General features: G+C 41.7%; 1 protein-coding gene across 1 annotated transcript in view; it reads left to right on the forward strand.

The window, feature by feature from the left end:
- The first annotated feature begins 632 nt into the window (after nucleotides 1–632).
- The window catches only part of FAM135B (family with sequence similarity 135 member B), a 205,691-nt gene continuing 184,160 nt past the window's right edge, over nucleotides 633–22,163 (forward strand). The window contains exon 1 of the mRNA XM_066578914.1: nucleotides 633–672. The gene's annotated coding sequence lies outside the window, so the exon portion shown is untranslated. The remainder of the gene's footprint in view (nucleotides 673–22,163) is intronic.

A 22,163-nucleotide genomic window follows, 5' to 3' on the forward strand; every position in this document is an offset into this window, starting at 1 on the left:
CCTGACATCCTTGCCTTATGGATGTTGCACCTAGTTGACTGCTATCCATCTTGTAGCAAAGCCTGGCCTTGTGCAAGACGTATCCGATATTGACCTAATATTTACCAGAATGCACGATTTAACCCCTGCCGTGTGCATACACCCCGGTGGTCTTCCCATAAACAGCCCCACCACTCCAGAAGCGGCTCTGACTTCCCATATTCTGTGGGTGCAATGCAGGCTGCCTGGGTGCACTCTGGTGATGGAAGGGTTATTAGTATGAGCCATCCATCTCTGCTGCAGCCTGGCCTTGTACAAGGTGTAGAGCCGCGTCCGCTACGGTTTAACCCCTTACGACCCACGGGCCACCGTTGGCGCAGGCCGGCACTCTTCCCATAGAACAGATGCATTTTCCAGCCCCGCATTGTTAAGTCCAATCTAGCAGCTGTTGCTCAGAGATCTCTCCGAGTTCAATAACCATGGCAACAGCGAGAACCAGCCTCATCGCTCCTCGTCGCTCCCTCTCCCCAGAGCTACAACACAGGCTGCATCTCTAGCAGTGGAGCGACGCTCTGCCCTCATCCATTGCCTCCCCATCCCAGGCTGCCAGCACCAACCGCGGGTTCGTCCTATGAACCCGCAGGGGACTGGAGGAGCAGGAATACTGCGGTAGTCAGAGGTCAATCGAGACAGGTAAGCCTTCCCAAGTACACTGGGAGCCCATCATCCCCGCTCATCGCTGCCGAGCCATTCCCAATGACTTGTGGCAAGTGAGATGATTGCATCTGATCCTAATGCCCCCCCCCCCCCCCCCCTAACCTTCAGCATCCAACTAGTAACATTGTAACTCTCCGCTCATCCCTGGTTACAATGTATCCTCATGCTGATATGTGCTCAGCCATCATATGGATACATATCACTGTGTAGGATATGTGGAGCGCAGCGGATACAATGTAGCATCCGGAATAGTTATTGGCTACTTTGTATCTCTGCTTAATAAAGAAATGCAGGAAATGAGTGGAGAGGAAGCAGCCGGCGTGTTCTGGGGATGACTGGTGCGTTATTTGGTCATTGCCAGTTGGATGATTATTATTTTATACTTTTATTACGTCATTAGTATTTTATTAGATATATTAGGTTGATTCTTTTAATATATTTGATTGTTTTTTTACGTTATTGTATTATTTTTTATATTCTTATTTTAAATGTTTTTTATTATCTCCTGTATTTTTTTCATTATGATGTAAGATTTATACAGTTGTTATTTTCTTTATATTTTGATTGATTTTTTTTACATTTTATTGCTTCATATTTTACATGAATATTTTAGACTTTTCTTTTATGTCATTTACATTTTTATTACTATGATGCAGTTTTTATGTATCTATTTACGTCAAAACTTATCAAATATTTATTATTTTTATTTTAAATCTTATATTTTTATGTCCGAAGTATTTTTATTCCAATGATGTAATATTTTGTCTACAATTCTTTATATTTTGATGTTTTATACATTATATTATTGCTTTATTGTTTTTAATATGACTTCTTTGTTATTAGCTTATTGCTTTCACCTTTTTTGCCATATTATTGGATATTTTGATATAACTAGTGTATCTACATTATAGGTTTTTTTCATTATTACTTTAATATTGCTTTAATATAATAACTATAATAATGAAAAGAATAATAACCACCATCATCAACACAGGTCATCAATGGTAGATCGGCAGGGGTCCGTCGCTCAGGTCTTCCAGCTATCAGCTATTTGCCAGGCCACTATACTCATGCTGATTTCAGCAGAAAGCAGACAGCTCCATTCTTACTATAGTGGCCAGGCTTGGTATTGCAGGCCAAATCCCATTCTTTTTGGGGATGCCCCAAGCCCTTTAGCTGTCTGAGGCGAAGTGTGAAATAGTGCCCCCCCCCTCCCCCAACCCCCCTTGCAAAAAGGCAACTAATTTTACAGGCATTGAAAGTGCCAATACACAAGATATCCAACACATATCTGAACCACTGAGACTCGTTTGAAGTGAGAGTAGTAGTGACCCCCTTAATGGCCCCAATAGTAATAGTGCCCCTTTTAATGGTCCCAGTAGTGGCCCCATTAGTAATAGAGACTCTTATTAAAGCCCCAATAATAATAGTGACTCCCATTGTGGCCCCAGTATTAATAATGTTCCTCATAGTGGCCCCAGTAGTTATAGTGTCCCTATTAGTGACTCCAATAGCAATAGTGACATCCTTAATGGCCCCAGTAATAATAGTGACCCCAATGGTGGCTGCAGTAGCTCTGGTGACCTCAATAGTGGCAACAGTAGTAGCAACGACCCTCATAGTGACCTCAGTACTAATAGTGACGCACCCCCACAGCAGACTCAGTAGCAACAGTGACCTCCATAATGGCTTCAGTAATATTAGTGCTCCCCGTGGTGGCCTCAGTAGTAATAGTGACGTCCGTTAGTGGCCCCCATAGTGCCCCAGTAGTAATAGTGACCCCCATAGTGCCCCAGTAGTAATAGTGACCCCCATAGTGCCCCAGTAGTAATAGTGACCCCCATGGTGGCCCCAATATTAATAGTGGCCCCATAGTAATTGAGGCCCCTATATTGGACCTACAGCAAGTCCTGCAGACTGCTGCCTCGGGCTGCAGACTCAGGTCGCCTCATCGTAGGGGTGCCCCGAATATGCATGGATTTGAACTACGGAATGAATTTCTGGAGTCTTCAATTGAATGATATAAGAGTGTGGATTACGAAACGGATTTTAGTGCGGAATTCACCCCAGAATCACATCCCATGCGCGGGTCTAACATAGGATCACAAACCAATAACCAGAGCAGATACAGGTGCAGTGAAGCTGAGTTTGTCATTGAAGTGTTTCTGCTGAGATAACTCTATAGATACAACTGCAGTGCTGAGCATATAATACCTGGATGATGATATTAACACCGGCTGTACCAAATGATGTACTCAGCTCTGCTACATCAGTGCAAAACATAAATGGTAGAAGAGAAGCCCATCTGCAAGAGCTTACAACCTAAAAGTCGTGTGCAGTTGGATATTGGAGTGGGACCTCTCAGTGCTGACAGGTTGGACTCTGCTGCATCTCCGGACGGTCCATTGAGGACTGTAGAAGATCGGAGACAATGTAGGGAGCTGGAGTGCTGAATCAAATGCATGCAGGGTTGGTACAGAGAATGACGCAGTCTATTTAAGGATGTAGCAGAGCTGAACCTGTCAGGTGTAACAGAGCTGTGCTGGTCTGAAGGAGCGGAACTGAATTCATCAGATGTTGCAGAGCTGGAATATCCAATACAGTAAAGCTGATGTTATCACATATAATAAGCCGGGGGTTTTCAGATGTAGCAGTGCTGAGTCTGCAGCTATACTGCAGCAGGGCTGCATTTACCAGATATGATCAATCTCAGCTTGTTAGATGTAGCAGTGCCAAGTGTGTCAGATATACAGTGGCAGGGCTACATTTATCAGATATAATAGCTCTAGGCTTGTTAGATGTAGCAGTGCTGAATTTGAACACTGCAGCTGTATTGTTATGTTTCAGAGCTGAGTTTGTCAAATGTAGCAGAGGGCAATGTGCCCCAGGAGCAGAGATGAGTTTATCCTTTGTAGCAGAGCTGATATGGATCAGCTGAGCTAGACAGCTCTACTTGATAGTTTTCGCAGTTTAACCCCTTCCGTACCGGTACGTCCTGGGGATAGCCCGACATCACATAAGATCCCGCGCTATCCCGCAGCAGGAGCCGGCTGTCAGTCACAGCCGGCGTCCCGCTGCAACAGCGGGGGGGGGGCATTGGAGATGCGCCCCCCCGCTGTAAACCCCTTCCCTGCCGCGATCTAAGTAGATCGCGGAAGGGAAAGAGTTCACAGAGGGATCGCGCTCCCTCTGTGTCTCCGGCCGGCACTCGCGATGTCATCGCGAGAGCCCGGCCTGTCACCATGGCAACAGGACGCCAGACACTGGCGTCCTGTATTGCCTGTGCCTATAATCGCTGTACAAGCGATAAGGCATGGCAGAGCAGTAGCTCTGCCATGCCTTATGACAGCGATCATCAGGGCAGTGGTTAAAGTCCCTCAGAGGGACACAAACAGTGTAAAAAAAAGAAAAGAAAAGTGTAAAAAAAAGAAAAATGTAAGAAAAAAATGCAACAACACCCCTTTTTTATGCTTTTTCTAATATTAGCATAAAAAAGGGGAAAAAAATTAAAACCCCACATATTGGGTATTGATGCGTCCGTAACGACGTGTACAAAAGTTTGAACACGCTTTTTTTTTGTACGACAAAAAGCGTAAAAAAAATGCTAAAAAACAGAGGCAAAATGCCTCACAAAAAATGCAATAAAAGTGATCAAAAAAGCCGTACATTCCCCAAAATGGTACCAATAAAACTACAGCTCGTCTCACAAAAAATAAGCCCTCATAGAGCCCCGTTCATAGAAAAATAAAAGAGTTACAGGACTTTGAAGGCAGCTATAGAGAAAAAAAAAAAGATTTAAAAAAAAAAAGGGGTTTTATTGCAAAAAAGTGTAAAAACCTGAAAAAAATATAACAATTTTGGTATCGTTGTTACCGTACCGACCCGCAGAAAAAATTTAGTGTGTCATTTATGCTGCATGATTAACGCTGTAAAAAAAAGAAGAAGAAATCTATGGCAGAATTGATGCGTTTTCTCTCCCTGTTATCATAAAAAAAAAAATGTACGATATAGTCTATGTACCCAAAAGTGGCGCCAATAAAAACTACAGATCACCACACAAAAAACAAGCCCTTATACGGCCGCGTCCACGGAAAAATTAAAAAGTTATGGCTTTTGAAAAATGGAGATGGAAAAATACCAAAAAATCGCTTGGTCCTCAACGCCAAAATAGGCCGTGTCATTAAGGGGTTAAGGTTGTTGGATACAGCAGAGCTGACTTTGACACGTGGCACTGACCCTGCTGAAGTCTCACTGGATACCTGTGCTTTGCAGCAGGACTACAAGCTTGGGTTCTATCATTGGCAGGTCCACAGCTCCTCTATGTAGATCTCTGCCCCCTCGCTAGCTCTCACGGAGTAGGAGGCTCACCAGCTGGGCGAACAGCGCCGCAGCCGGAATAATCGCAGGCAGACTATTAGCATACATATTTATAGTCGGACCCAGACGGATCCATTGTATAATGAGAGCGATGACTCAGATCGGCTCCGAACACAGGAACTTGTCAACGAGAAGGAACTTTGTGTGATGCCGGGGCAAACTGTATGTACAGAGGGGCCCCGCAGGGAAGGGGCCACAGCCACATGTAAGGGACGGAGCTGAGGAGTCTCATGAATTTCATTTATGCAATTTCTCACGCATCAAAAAATTGCTTGTGGCCGAGCCAATGGCCACGTGTATAGATATAGGATAGAGCGATGGATGGATAGATAGATAGATAGATAGAATTATAGATAGATAGATATGAGATAGATAGATAGATAGATAGATAGAATTATAGATAGATAGATATGAGATAGATAGATAGATAAATAGTCAAATTATCTATCTATCTATCTATTTCATATCTATCTATCTCATATCTATCTATCTATCTCATATCTATCTATCTATCTATCTATCTATCTATCTATCTCATATCTATCTATCTATCTATCTCATATCTATCTATCTATCTATCTCATATCTATCTATCTATCTCTGTATCTATCTCTGTATCTCATATCTATCTATCTATCTCATGTCTATCTATCTATCTATCATCTATCTATCTATAATTCTATCTATCTATCTATCTATCTATCTATCTATCTATCTATCTATCTATCTCCTATCTATCTATCTATCTATCTCCTATCTATCTATCTATCTATCTATCTATCTCCTATCTATCTCCTATCTATCTATCTATCTCCTATCTATCTCCTATCTATCTATCTCCTATCTATCTATCTATCTATCTATCTATCTATCTATCTATCTATCTATCTATCTATCTATCTCCTATCTATCTCCTATCTATCTATCTCCTATCTATCTATCTATCTATCTATCTATCTATCTCCTATCTATCTATCTATCTATCTATCTATCTATCTATCTATCTCCTATCTATCTCCTATCTATCTATCTATCTCCTATCTATCTCCTATCTATCTATCTCCTATCTATCTATCTATCTCCTATCTATCTCCTATCTATCTATCTATCTCCTATCTATCTCCTATCTATCTATCTCCTATCTATCTATCTATCTATCTATCTATCTATCTATCTCCTATCTATCTATCTATCTATCTATCTCCTATCTATCTATCTCCTATCTATCTATCTATCTATCTATCTATCTATCTATCTCCTATCTATCTATCTATCTATCTATCTATCTATCTATCTATCTATCTATCTATCTATCTATCTATCTCCTATCTATATATCTATATATCTCCTATCTATCTATCTATCTATCTCCTATCTATCTATCTATCTATCTATCTATCTCCTATCTATCTATCTATCTATCTATCTATCTATCTATCTATCTATCTATCTATCTATCTATCTCATATCTATCTATCTATCTATCTATCTAAACTTCCGGAGGTGACAAGGTACAATAGTACCTCCCGTGCATGTTGGGTCAATGAGCTGCAGTAAATAGTAATGTGTTATGGAGCCTACAGCCTGCAGTAGATGTGTAAATGCATCATAACCACTCTGTCATCAGCAGCTTGCTGACGGTTTCCATCACAGATTTCTTTTTTTCTACTTTGTAATTTTGAGTTGATGCCAATGAAAATATGAAAGTTCTTGGATTTTATGTTTGACTATAAAGCCAATATTAATTAAAGGGGCGGGGTGTGCGTTCCTTTAGCATGGAGATGTCCTACGGACTGCTGGTCCCTGGGTCGCGTGTGTTTTTGGATTGCGCTGTTTCTTTGATAACGGTAACTTTGGATATTTTTGTCACAGTCTCTAACGTTGAAGACGACGGAGGTTTTGAAGCTGCGGCTTATTTTCTGGCCAGAAATGTATCGGATTTTGATGAATTGGTTGATGAAGGTGATTAGGACGGGCTGTGCGGGATGTCATTATCCTGATTAGACAGAGAGAAAGCAGACTTGGAGGATCGGGGGTGAAGATGGATAATTGCAGATATTTTACTTACTAATTTCATACGTTTCGGCATTGGGTTGTGAAGCAACATCACAATGTGACCGCGGCGTCCACAAATGATCACGGTGTCAAGCGGGAACTGAGCGGAAATCATAGCGGTCTACAGATCGGCTGCTTTTCTTTTCAGAGGAGTTTGTGGATTGGCTGACATGAGCTAATTTGTATATCTATTTCCCAGGAAGCATTGCCTGAAAATAAAACTCTCTTCAATGAGAACCAGCATGCCACCTGAACTGCATCTAGGGCCTCACTTACATGGCCACAGATCCATGCTGATGTGGGTCTGACACATTAGTCTATGGCAGAGCTCTGAGGATGAGCCTTGTACTTCAGCTGCAGGCTTAGTCCTAGTTAGAGATGAGCGAACCTACTCGGCCACGCCCCTTTTTCACTCGAGCGATTTTCGAGTACTTCTCTACTCGGGTGAAAAGATTCGGGGGGCGCCGTGGGTGAGCGGGGGGTTGCAAAGGGGAGTGGGGGGAGAGTTCGAGAGAGAGAGATCCCCCCTGTTCCACACTGCTACCCCCCGCTCCACCACGCCACACCCCGCCCCCCTGCGCCCCCCGAATCTTTGCACCCGAGTAGCCAGGTACTCGAAAATAGCGATGCTCGATAGAGTAATTACTCGAAACGAGTACGTTCGCTCATCTCTAGTCCTAGTCAATGGGGAAAATCTGCTTGCAGTTGCCTGACTCGATTTACACACCAAGTAGTGAAATGATGGCTCTCTGTGCAGGATTGTTTTGGCACCTCCCTTACCTGCCATAATATATATATATATATATATATATATATATATATATATATATATATATATATATATATATATATATATATATACTGCACTGATAGTCAGTCTGCCTGTATACTGCTTCTACAGACAGCAGTAAATTAGCAGCATACCCACACCAGGCCAGCTCAGTAAATAGATACTGTACCAGAACCAGACTCCATAAATAAACACAGTGCCAGAACCAAGGTCATAGCATAGATACTGCATCAGAACTAAAATTATAACATAGATACAACACCAGAACCAAGTTTAGTACATAAATACAGAAGCAGAAGAGCTCTGTGAATAAATACTGTAGCAGAACAAAGCTTAATACATAAATACAGCACCACGACCAAGCTCATGACATAAATACAGCCCCAGAACCAATCTCAGTACATAGACACAATATCAGAAGCAAGCCCAGTACATAAATACAACCCTCAAACCAAGCTCATATTATAAATCCAGCAACAGAAATAATCAAACGTGCTGTGGGGCACCAATGAGCAGACAGCAGCATTTAGAGGGGAGGAGCCAGAGCCAGGAGAAGGATGATTCATGTAGCTCCACAAAATGCTGCTACTTGGAGAAAGTGGATCGTCTGGCCTGGTGAATCTACGGGGGGACAATGGCTCCCATCCCACTGCAACCGCACAATTTGCATGTAGCTAAGGCCAGCCATGGCTGCCACATACAGAATGACAGTATTTATAGGGTACCAGTAGTGTGACCCAAATCTATCAGACAATAAGTGCATGCCCACAAGATATGGATGGCAATAAACTTATAGAGTGTATTCAATAGTGTACAGACAACCAGTATAGTGACTGGCACAGGGTGCAGGCATCAGTGTAGTGACTGGCACAGGGTGCAGGCATCAGTGTAGTGACTGGCACAGGGTGCAGGCATCAGTGTAGTGACTGGCACAGGGTGCAGGCATCAGTGTAGTGACTGGCACAGGGTGCAGGCATCAGTGTAGTGACTGGCACAGGGTGCAGGCATCAGTGTAGTGACTGGCACAGGGTGCAGGCATCAGTGTAGTTACTGGCACAGGGTGCAGGCATCAGTGTAGTGACTGGCACTGGGTGCAGGCATCAGTGTAGTGACTGGCACTGGGTGCAGGTATCAGTTTTGTTTGATCTGTTTTCTTGACTACACTTGCCTAATCGTGACCCCGAGCCGGAGATCTGCCTGCAGAGCTGAACTCGCTCCTGTTCCTCCACAGCCAGAGGCCAAATACCAATCAGATATGTAAAGATATATGAAAGTGTTTTCCCGCACGCGGTGGATCAGGCGCTTCGATCCGTTTCTACTATTTCTACGTTACAACTGAAGAAATCAATGAAAGCCAAAGAGACACGGAGTCCCAGATATGGGGAAGCATTGATCCTGGTCTACAGAAGTCACATGACCTATATATCACATGACCTATATATCACATGACCTATATATCCACAAACTTATTATAGAAAGACCAACAAAACTCTGGAAAGTGACAAGTGGAGCAACTGCACCCGGCGACCCGCGGGCACAACTGACATCAGACGCCCGTCCGGGCGCTGTCCAATGTGCTGAGCACCGACCAGTGGCATGTGCTACTCCCATCCGAAAATCAGACAAGTATTGGAGAAGCTGTGATAGTCTGAGTAACAGAACGCCTGGGTACTGACACCCCTTTACAGCGGGGGAGGGGTGGGGGGTCGACTCGTCCCATATCAGGACTGATTTTTCTGTTATCCATTTGCCTGCAGCCTAGAGCGATCCTCCCATGCGGTGGAGAATTAGTAAGCCAACAGGTTTATACCAGACCCACTCCGATTACACCCCCATGGTCGTCACCTACTCCTCTAATGGAATTACACCCCTTCAAATCTCGCCATCAGGATTGGCATCTTTCCATGAACTACACTGCATGGCCACTTTATTAGAGACCCCCATCTAGTAGCGCTGGACTCCTTTGGCCTTCAGAACTGCAGGAATTCTTTGTGGTGTAGATTCTACTAGATGATGATATCGGCCCCTGCGGACAGGAGCTTACTGTAGTTGTTGCAGATTAGATGGAGGTGCTGACATGTTCTGACTAGCTAACGGGAAGGGGTCAACAGTTCATGCTGCTTGCGCCAAATTCTGCCCTCCGATGAGCAACATAAATCTGGACCCGTCTGACCAGGAGATGTTTTCCCGCTGCTCAGTGATACAAGTTTTGCGCTCTTTTGCCCGCTGGAGTCTTTCTGTTTCTCTTAGACACAATGGCGCTGGAACTGGTCATCTGCTGTTATAGCCATTTGTGCGGAGGAACGGTGAGTTGTGCATTCGGACACGTTAGTTGGAGCTCCTGTATTCAGCTGACTGTGCAGCTCCTGTTGGTCAGAACGATTCCTGACATCCTCCTCCGACCCCTTTCAGTGATGAGTTGTTTCCGTCCTCAGGATCCCCTTTCGCTGGATGTTTCTTCTGAGCGCGCCATTCTCTGTATACTCTTCACCCCGTTAGATGAGAAAACCCCCCACGGTTGGCGGTGAGACCCCGGCTAGTCTAGCACCGATGACCGGCCTCATTGGAAGTCGCTCCGATCGCTGGATTTTCCCATCTAATGTGGATTCACACTGAAACTGATCCGCGGAAAACTTGTCATGTGACTTTATGCTGCACTTCGGGGTCACGGGGAGAATTACCATACAGGGGAGCGCCAATCTTGAGAGGGCGGGGGGTCTAATAAAGAGGCCAGTCAGCGTGTAATGGATCTTCCATAAAAGGAGAGATCTCCTCTTCTATTCCACCCATTTACTTTCCCCACTAAGTAGAGCTACGGCTACACGGGGGTCACAGGACCCCAATCCTTCTGATATATGTGGGTCTCATCGGTGGGATGTCCCACCTGTCAGACATTTCTGTCTCTCCTTGGATTGACCCTTTATTAATAATGATGAGAATTGGAATATTTCCCCCTAGACATCTCCAGACTTCCAGAAATAGATGAGATTCTTATTAATAGCCTCCCCAAATTTGCACCCGGGGATGAGATCGGACTTGTTTCCTGCTGAAGATATAAGAAAAAGAAAAAAGATCCAGCGCTCCAGAGAGACCTTTCTGACTTAAATCAATCAGAGGCTCCTTGAATAATAATACATACTTTTATTAACAAGTAAATCCAAATATGTCCGACGCGTTTCGCTGCACTCATAATGACCCGTCCAATAGATTGAACACTTGTATCTTGCACAGCAAATGCTATAAAAAAATAAAAAAGATAAAAAGTTGGGCCCAAATGCTCTTTTAGTTCATTTTGCTTTCAAAAAATGCAATAAAAAGCCAATAACACATGTACCCTGGTAACGGTAAAGCCCCCTGGTGCAGCACCGAGCCATGACTGACTCCTAGGGTGATGTCACATCGTGACGTTCTCTTGGCAGGCTGTTTTTAGGGGGTGGTTTGCCATTGTCTTCCCCAGAAATGGTACCAATTAAAATGTCAGCTTGATTAACACCGTAAAAACAAAAAAAATAACAAAAGCTTCACATTATATGTATCCAACAATGGTACCAAGAAAAACTAGTTTGCCATGCAAAAAAACCAATCCTCATAGAGTCGTGTCAACCGAAACATAAGAGAATATGGCGTTTGAGAATTGGAGATGGAAATCCCCAAAAAAGTAATCTCGTCCTTAGGACCAAAATAGGCCGCGTCACTAAGGGGTTAAAGCTCCTGTGCCCCAATGCAGAATATGTAAGCATGCCACTCTATATTACCTGGCCAGGGTATCAGTGCCCCTCTGGACACCCAGTGCCCTGGACACGGCCCCCCTTGTCTTAGTGTCTATACTGGAGACAATACACCAATGAGATCCCTGCCGCACTCCGTGACGGTCGCAGCCATAAATCAATCTCTTCCTCTTGGCGGTGTGTCAACGTCCCGTTAATGTCCCTTTGTAAATGCAAAGTCGTACATCACCGCAGAGTGCGATCATGTTCTGCTCTATAGGAAGTCCCACAAGGACTATTATAGCAGCATCCAGCTGGGACCGTCTATATTCCTCGCATGAATTTATTCCACAGTCCAGATCAGTGGCGTAATGGGAACTTTTATCATTTGTCGCCAAAGAAGTATAGAGTCTGCCCTTCCCCCAACAATCAAGATCATAAAATGCCATTATTATATAGGGAGTTGGTGTGAAATTGCTTGAATAGCGTTTCTCGTTAGGGAGAGCACCTAGATTGTATAATGAGACTTATAAGACCACCCATGATCCTCTGAGAAATATGCAAATGGAGAGATGGACCAATGCCTCTACAGCTCCACCTAGTGGAAGGCAGCATTCACAGTCCTTATATGAAGGGGTACCAAAGCAAGATACTCACATTCTAAAAGTATTCCATCTTTATTGAGTCCACATAAGGTGACAATGTTTCGACTGCATCACGCAGTCTTTATCCAGTCGAGGAAGGCAGCATTCAGGTGCAGCGTCTGCGGAGTAGGCCGAAGAGGGGGTTAGAGATGGTCACTTGTCACGGTGGCTCTACTGCCCTCTCCCCAGTTACGGGTAGCCCGGTACCTGAACACGTTGCCACACAGGGAGTTGGGAGGAAAAGAAATGGTAACTGTCAAAGTTACCTGCAAATCCAAGTTTGTCACGGGTGACGCCACTGTTCCTTTCTTCTGATGGGACTCCTTAGTAGAATAAATAGAGTCTACACAGAATAAGTACTTTTCTAGACACACCAGGAAGGATTGATGATGTCTGCTTTACTGAACGTAGCAAATCCAATTAACAGTTTTATAGTAAATTTAGTGTAATAGTGGTGGAGGTTCACATAAGGCCACAGTCACAGTTATCTGTTTTTTTTTTCTCTCCTGGCATAAATTCTCTCAGCACCAGCTAGCTCACACCTACTCCATGTACACTCACATAGGAGCAGCTCCTCGTCCTCTCAACACCCGACGTTTATGTGAGTGCTTGGAATTCTTAGCATAGGCCGCACATCCAATAATCTCTCAGCCTCTTCCATATTTACTACACACAGACCGATGGTGTCTGCGTGCAGGAAGACTCCCTCTCCACAGACATCTCTCAGCCGAACCCCAAACAGAAACTCCTCTTCTCACATACACCTTGCAATCACATATATAAAACATGATCACGTGACCAACAAATGATACACACAAACTGATACAACTTCCAGACATACCCAGACAGTTAACCCTTGTGGTACTGTAGACATGCAATACACATAACGCTGATTCAGGCTACAAGCAAAACAAGGACACTACAAAGGCACATAGATCATTCCACCATTACCTTCAGGCCACTACACAGAACAATGGCCCCTCAGCAGTGTGCAGTAGGTTTCTGGCTTGGCTAGTGAGAGGCCTGTGATGTGGGTCGGGAAGAGTATTGTTTCTCCTTAGAGCTCTTTCACATAAGCACTGCGATTTTTGACCGACCATGTCATGGTCACAGTGCCACCGAAAACCGCATAAACGAGAGGCAGCTGTGACTAAGTCACGGCTGCATCTCCGATTTATGTGCCCGTTCAGACTGCCCGGGTCCAGCGAGTATGTGCCAAGCCTGGGATACCGGGATTTTCAGCAGCTCCTATAGACGTCTATGGGACTGGCCACCATACTCCGGACAGAAGATAGTTTCAGAACTATATTTTCCAAACAACGTAAAAACGGCCAACCGGATTGCGCACCATATGCACCATCTTTGCAGGCGGGCCATTTTTACGCACCACAAAAATTGCCATCTGAACTGAGGCATTGGAAAAAATGCCTCAGATGGGTCACGTATATTGGCCTGCAATGAGAGCGGGGCCGATATATGCTAATGTGAATGAAGCCTTAGGGCAAGCAGCTAGAAGGTGTGAGGAGACATATGTGATACCTGTGTGACGAGATTGAGCTGAAAGGATGGTATCCAGTATTAGGCAGGGAAGTGATCATGTGACTTTTGCCAAAGGATTTTGACTTGGGTCATTATTAGTTCAGATGCTTGAATATGGTTAGAATGACTTATAGTCCCGGGTTGTGCAGGATCTCATCAAGTGACCATGCACTACAATGTATTCTTGTGAAGACATGGTATGTCCTGTCAGATGTTGTACTGAGTATGCGTGTGCATGATTATTTATCTAACTGATCATGACTTGTATAATCATACTACGCAGAAGCGGATATATTATATAATCATAAAGTAGTATATAAGGAGGGGAATTTCCAGGGGAATTCTGGGACTCTCACTTTGTCTCATATTTCCAGTCATTGTTACAAGGCTTGTTAAAAAGTCTAACATTGACTTGCAGGAATGCTACCCTCCAATAGGTGGTGCTGTAGAGGCATTATTCCATCTTCCAAATTGCTTGAATACTAGTAGACACTTGACTCAGGTTAGATAATTGGGAACAGGACTCAGGTTCTCCTATATATAAGTCTACATTCAAAATATCTCCAACTCAGACTTTCCCCATTTCACGGCCTTAAGGAAATTAGGAAAATACCCAGTCACGGCCATTTTTGTGGAGAATGTAGTGTTTGTGGGGATCAGTCGACGAGTCATATCACCCTTCATTTCCACATAGGTAAAGAAAGGAATACAAGTGATTGGACGTTCTCTCTCAAATGAGGAAGTCACCAGGAAGGGAGACACATTTTATTTTTACATATATATAGGGTTAACAAAGTTAAACTTCCTGAACTCCGAGGCCTCTGGGGGGCGTTCTGCTGCTCCACATAAGATGAAATTCGGACAACAGCCCCTTCAGACGATGTGCTCGCCATTTATGACAAAAAAACTGTAAAAAAAGTTGCTGATAGGTGGCGCTGTAGCTATACAAATCACGATGCAAAACCATGTTTTCCACCAGTGAATGCAGTGAGTAGAGATGAGCGAGCGTGCTCGTTTAGGACAATTACTCGATTGAGCATCGCTTTTTTGAGTAACTGCCTATTCGGGCGAAAAGATTCAGGGGGTGCCGGGGGGTGCCGGGGTGGAGGGGGGTGGAGCGGGGGGTAGCAGGGGGGAACAGGGGAGAGCTCTCTCTCCCCCCCCCCCCACTCCCCACCGCAACCACCCGCTCACCCCCGGTGCCCCCCGAATCTTTTCGCCCGATTAGGCAGTTACTCGAAAAAAGCGATGCTCGGTCGAGTGATTGTCCTAAACGAGCACGCTCGCTCATCTCTAGCAGTGAGGCAACTTTAATCGCTACAACATGCCTACCTTCAGGTCTGACACGGATGCAGGACTGCTGTGGGGGATCGGGTCCTGCTAGAAACCCCATAACCAGATGTCTGCTTCAGCACTATGGGAAACATGGTTTTGCTCCATGATCTACATTGCTACAGCGCCACCTATCGGCGATTATTGTTTTACATAAATGGCGAGTACATTGTCTGCAACCTGTTTCATAGGAGCAGCAGACCCCCGTCCTGCGGCAGCCATTTTTGTTTTTTTCATTCTCATTTGTTTTAATCCCGCTTTCCAAACATCATAACTTTATATTTTTCCAGCTATATGAAAGTTTGTTTTTTGCCAAATAAGCTGTAATTTACATCGTTTTCTTGGTTGAGATACTTACAAAAAAAAATAAAATTACTTTTTGCCGCCGTCTTTTTGACTCCTCCCACTGAATCTAAATAAAAAAAAATAATTATAAAGTTAAAAAATTTTGCAAAAATAAAAAAGGAAGGCTTTCCTACCGTTTTATATACACAGCTCCCGTGCAGACTTATGTGTCAAACATGGGCTGGGCTGTGTGATGCTGCAGTCATGTGTTCCCTGCCTCCTCCTCTAGTAACATGGTATGCCAGGCTGAGAAAAGACAAATGTTCCTATGAATATGGAACCTGGGCTGTGATTAGTGACTGAGGCTGACCGGCAGCAAGTAGATGCCCAAGCCAGCGGAGTGCCTATCCTCCATCTGGCATGCTATCGTAAGCCAGTCCAGGGCCCTTCTTTTCCCTTCATGTGTCCACAGGGAACCAGTGCAGGAGCACCTACTTCAGAACACACTCAACCGCTTCCTACAAGATGGCAGAATGAGTAGAGTTGTAGTGGCCCAGAGTTAGGGTCCCTCCATTACTGTCTTTATGTGAATGATGCCAATCTTGTATAAGTCTGTTTGTCTCCCTAGCCTGAATGGGGTGATGTGATTGGTAGTTTGAGGATTGGGTGAGGAGCTTTAGAAGAAGAGTTAGTTAGTTGGTGGTTGGTGAAGGAGGAGCCCTCAGGTGACATGGGCTAATGCTCCTGCCGAGGCTTAGCCACGCTCATGTCTCTTCCGCTAGGAGGCTTGTACCCTCCAGGGACTGGAGCGCAACAGAAGCTTCCTAGGAGATGGAGTGGGTGTGAGAATGCCACACACTCCCCTGCTGAACCATATCTAGAGGAAGAGCGCTGAGAAACCGCTACAGTTAGCATCAGTTGTAAGAGTGTTTGGAAGGACGTGTGACACAAGAGTGGTTGTCCCAAGGAGTGTCCATCAGATAACAGCGGCTGAGGATATGTGTGCCTGGGGGAAAAGAACTTTCTGTTTTTCAAGTGTGTGAGAAAACATAAAACTGAAATCTGTCCAGAAGCATCTATACCGGTGTGGAAAAGGACAAGTAATAAGTATCGGAAAAGTTGAACCATTAGGAAAATGTGCGTCCCAGTTTTTGAAAACAATTTGTTTGTGGATTCATTAATTCATTGTAAGTGACATATCACTTGTCAAGGGACACTGGCGTCACGACGACACACTAGGACTAATCTATGGAAACCAAGACCACTGCATCCTATCGCCTCTGTTAGTGGCTGAGCTGGCTTATAGTTCAGCCTTTTGGGAAGAGAGATGGTGAAGTCACCGTAAATCCCGCCATCTTGTACCCCGCTATGTTCCCCGGCTGAAGGCCTGGTTCTCGGTCGCTGCAGAGGAACAATGGTAGAATCAGACCGGGCAAGTTTTGCTTGTAGCCCGTACCCATGGAGACACATAGGTTTGCAGAAGAGCTGTAGCCACAAAATGAGGGGAGATCTGTAATTCTGACTATTTACAAAGGTGCATGACTTTTTTTATTTTAAACCTTTGTAGTAATAAAACCACTGGATGCAAAAAAAAACCTCTATAGTGCTTAATAATAATTATAATCAACGAACTGAAATGTGGATAATTATGCATCTCTGAATTCAGGTCATCTAATTAGATAAGGCATTAAGAAGGATATATTTAGCAGTAAACTAGGCACTTGGATAATTACCGTACCATAGGTGATTATTTTAGTGTAGAGTGTAGGGCAATCCCACCCAATCAGGACAGAATGTGAGCGAAACAGAGCAGCAGGAAAACAGCCATTAACAAGTCATAAACATACAGACCAACAATAAAAGACAAAGACAAGGAGAGGGATTCTGACCATCATACCCTCCTCCTATTAGGTAAGTGTCTGATAGCTAATCATTTACTAATCATAAATCACTATTCAGAATACCATCTCTGGCAGCTCAGGGGCTTTTTTGTTAAAAGACAAAACAAAGAAGATACCAGTGGCTGAAAGAGAAGCCCAAGTAATGGATAAAAAACATAGAAGAGGCAATGATAACTATAATTCCATAATTGTCAAATATATGATTGCAGTTATATTCTTGTACATAGGGGGCAGTATTATAGTAGTTATATTCTTGGACATAGGGGGCAGCATTATAGTAGTTATATTCTTGTACATAGGAGCAGTATTATAGTAGTTATATTCTTGTACATAGGGGGCAGTATTATAGTAGTTATATTCTTGTACATAGGAGGCAGTATTATAGTAGTTATATTCTTGTACATAGGAGGCAGTATTATAGTAGTTATATTCTTGTACATAGGAAGCAGTATTATAGTAGTTATATTCTTGTACATGGGGGGGCAGTATTATAGTAGTTATATTTTTGTACATAGGAGCAGTGTTATAGTAGTTATATTCTTGTACATAGAGGGCAGTATTATAGTAGTTATATTCTTGTACACGGCGGGCAGTATTATAGTAGTTATATTCTTGTACTTAGGGGCAGTACTATAGTAGTTATATTCTTGTAAATAGGGGGCAGTATTATAGTAGATATATTCTTGTACATAGGAGGCAGTATTATAGTAGTTATATTCTTGTACATAGGAGCAGTATTATAGTAGTTATATTCTTGTACATAGGGGGCAGTATTATAGTAGTTACATTCTTGTACATAGGAGCAGTATTATAGTAGTTATATTCTTATACATGTGGGGCAGTATTATAGTAGTTATATTCTTGTACATAGGAGCAGTATTATAGTAGTTATATTCTTATACATGTGGGGCAGTATTATAGTAGATATATTCTTGTACATAGGAGGCAGAATTGTAGCAGTTATATTCTTGTACATAGGAGCAGTATTATAGTAGTTATATTCTTGTACATAGGGGGCAGTATTATAGTAGTTATATTCCTGTACATAGGGGGCAGTATTATAGTAGTTACATTCTTGTACATAGGAGCAGTATTATAGTAGTTATATTCTTATACATGTGGGGCAGTATTATAGTAGTTATATTCTTGTACATAGGAGCAGTATTATAGTAGTTATATTCTTGTACATAGGGGGCAGAATTATAGCAGTTATATTCTTGTAAATAGGGGGCAGTATTATAGTAGATATATTCTTGTACATATGGGGCAGAATTGTGGCAGTTATATTCTTGTACATAGGAGCAGTATTATAGTAGTTATATTCTTGTACATAGGAGGCAGTATTATAGTAGTTATATTCTTGTACATAGGGTGCAGTATTATAGTAGGTATATTCTTGTACATAGGGGGCAGTATTATAGTAGTTATATTCTTGTACATAGGGGCAGTATTATAGTAGTTATATTCTTGTACATAGGGGGCAGTATTTTAGTAGTAATATTCTTGTACATAGGGGACAGTATTATAGTAGTTATATTCTTGTACATAGGGAGCAGTATTATAGTAGTTATATACTTGTACAGAGGAGGCAGTATTATAGTAGTTATATTCTTGTACATAGGGGCAGTATTATAGTAGTTATATTCTTGGACATAGGGGGCAGTATTATAGTAGTTATATTCTTGTACATAGGGGCAGTATTAAAGTAGTTATATTTTTGTACATAGGAGCAGTATTATAGTAGTTATATTCTTGTACATAGCGGCAGTATTATAGTAGTTATATTCTTGTACATAGGAGGCAGTATTATAGTTGTTATATTCTTGTACATAGTGGGCAGTATTATAGTAGATATATTCTTGTACATATGGGGCAGAATGGTAGCAGTTATATTCTTGTACATAGGAGCAGTATTATAGTAGTTATATTCTTGTACATAGGGTGCAGTATTCTAGTAGTTATATTCTTGTACATAGGGGGCAGTATTATAGTAGTTATATTCTTGTACATAGGAGGTAGTATTATAGTAGTTATATTCTTGTACATAGGGGGCAGTATTATAGTAGTTATATTCTTGTACATAGGAGCAGTATTATAGTAGTTATATCCTTGTACATAGCGGGGAGTATTATAGTAGTTATATTCTTGTACATAGGAGGCAGTATTTTAGTAGTTATATTCTTGTACATAGAGGGCAGTATTATAGTAGTTATATTCTTGTACATAGGGGCAGTATTATAGTAGTTATATTCTTGTACATAGGGGGCAGTATTTTAGTAGTAATATTCTTGTACATAGGGGACAGTATTATAGTAGTTATATTCTTGTACATAGGGAGCAGTATTATAGTAGTTATATTCTTGTACATAGAGGGCAGTATTATAGTAGTTATATTCTTGTACAGAGGAGGCAGTATTATAGTAGTTATATTCTTGGACATAGGGGGCAGTATTATAGTAGTTATATTCTTGTACATAGGGGCAGTATTAAAGTAGTTATATTTTTGTACATAGGAGCAGTATTATAGTAGTTATATTCTTGTACATAGCGGCAGTATTATAGTAGTTATATTCTTGTACATAGGAGGCAGTATTATAGTTGTTATATTCTTGTACATAGGGGGCAGTATTATAGTAGATATATTCTTGTACATATGGGGCAGAATAGTAGCAGTTATATTCTTGTACATAGGAGCAGTATTATAATAGTTATATTCTTGTACATAGGGTGCAGTATTCTAGTAGTTATATTCTTGTACATAGGGGGCAGTATTATAGTAGTTATATTCTTGTACATAAGGGGCAGTATTATAGTAGTTATATTCTTGTACATAGGGAGCAGTATTATAGTAGTTATATTCTTGTATATAGGGGGCAGTATTATAATAGTTATATTCTTGTACATAGGGGACAGTATTATAGTAGTTATATCCTTGTACATAGGAGCAGTATTATAGTGGTTATATTTTTGTACATAGGAGCAGTATTATAGTAGTTATATTTTTGTACATAGCGGCAGTATTATAGTAGTTATATTCTTGTACATAGGGAGCAGTATTATAGTAGTTATATTCTTGTACATATGGGGCAGAATTGTAGCAGTTATATTCTTGTACATAGGTGGCTGTATTGTAGCAGTTATATTCTGGTACATAGGGGGCAGTATTGTAGCAGTTATATTCTTGTACATAGGGGGCAGTATTATAGTAGTTATATTCTTGTACATGGGGGGCAGTATTATAGTGGTTATTTTCTTGTACATAGGAGGTAGTATTATAGTAGTTATATTCTTGTACATAGGGGGCAGTATTATAGTAGTTATATTCTTGTACATAGGAGCAGTATTATAGTAGTTATATCCTTGTACATAGCGGGGAGTATTATAGTAGTTATATTCTTGTACATAGGAGGCAGTATTTTAGTAGTTATATTCTTGTACATAGAGGGCAGTATTATAGTAGTTATATTCTTGTACATAGGGGGCAGTATTATAGTAGTTATATTCTTGTACATAGGAGGCAGTATTATAGTAGTTATATTCTTGTACATAGAGGGCAGTATTATAGTAGTTATATTCTTGCACATAGAGACAGTATTATAGTAGTTTTATTCTTGTACATAGGGGGCAGTATTATAGTAGTTATATTCTTGTTCATAGGAGCAGTATTATAGTAGTTATATCCTTGTACATAGGGGGCAGTATTTTAGTAGTTATATTCTTGTACATAGAGGGCAGTATTATAGTAGTTATATTCTTGTACATAGGGGGCAGTATTATAGTAGTTATATTCTTGTACATAGGAGGCAGTATTTTAGTAGTTATATTCTTGTACATAGAGGGCAGTATTATAGTAGTTATATTCTTGTACATAGGGGGCAGTATTATAGTAGTTATATTCTTGTACATAGGAGGCAGTATTATAGTAGTTATATTCTTGTATATAGAGGGCAGTATTATAGTAGTTATATTCTTGCACATAGAGACAGTATTATAGTAGTTTTATTCTTGTACATAGGGGGCAGTATTATAGTAGTTATATTCTTGTTCATAGGAGCAGTATTATAGTAGTTATATTCTTGTACATAGGAGGCAGTATTATAGTAGTTATATTCTTGCACATAGAGACAGTATTATAGTAGTTTTATTCTTGTACATAGGAGCAGTATTATAGTAGTTATATCCTTGTACATAGCGGGCAGTATTATAGTAGTTATATTCTTGTACATAGGAGGCAGTATTATAGTAGTTATATTCTTGTACATAGGAGCAGTATTATAGTAGTTATATCCTTGTACATAGCGGGCAGTATTATAGTAGTTATATTCTTGTACATAGGGGACAGTATTATAGTAGTTATATTCTTGTACATAGAGGGCAGTATTATTGTAGTTATATTCTTGTACATAGGGGTACTGTTATAGTAGTTATATTCTTGTACATAGCGGGCAGTATTATAGTAGTTTTATTCTTGTACATAGGATACGGTATTATAGGAGTTATATTCTTGCACATAGGGGGCAGTATTATGTCAACAACCTCTGACACCTTCCTGTCCTCATTTAAACACTCCATTATATCCTCTCTGCTTAAAAAAAAATCGACCCGTGATCCGACCAATGCTGCCAACAACCGACCCCTCTCAAACCTCCCTTTCATCTACAAATTACTAGAATGCATGGTCTACTCCCACCTCACATACTTTCTCTCTGACAACTCACTCCTCGACCCCCCCTACTTTTGTTTCCACTCTCTACACTTGACTCGCAAAAGTGTCAAATGAGCTAATGATGGCAAAGTCATGAGGTGACTACTTCCTACTATTCCTTTTTGACTTCTC

The sequence above is a fragment of the Eleutherodactylus coqui genome, chromosome 9 (assembly GCF_035609145.1).
Source record: "Eleutherodactylus coqui strain aEleCoq1 chromosome 9, aEleCoq1.hap1, whole genome shotgun sequence".
NCBI classification, from domain to species: Eukaryota; Metazoa; Chordata; class Amphibia; order Anura; family Eleutherodactylidae; genus Eleutherodactylus; species Eleutherodactylus coqui.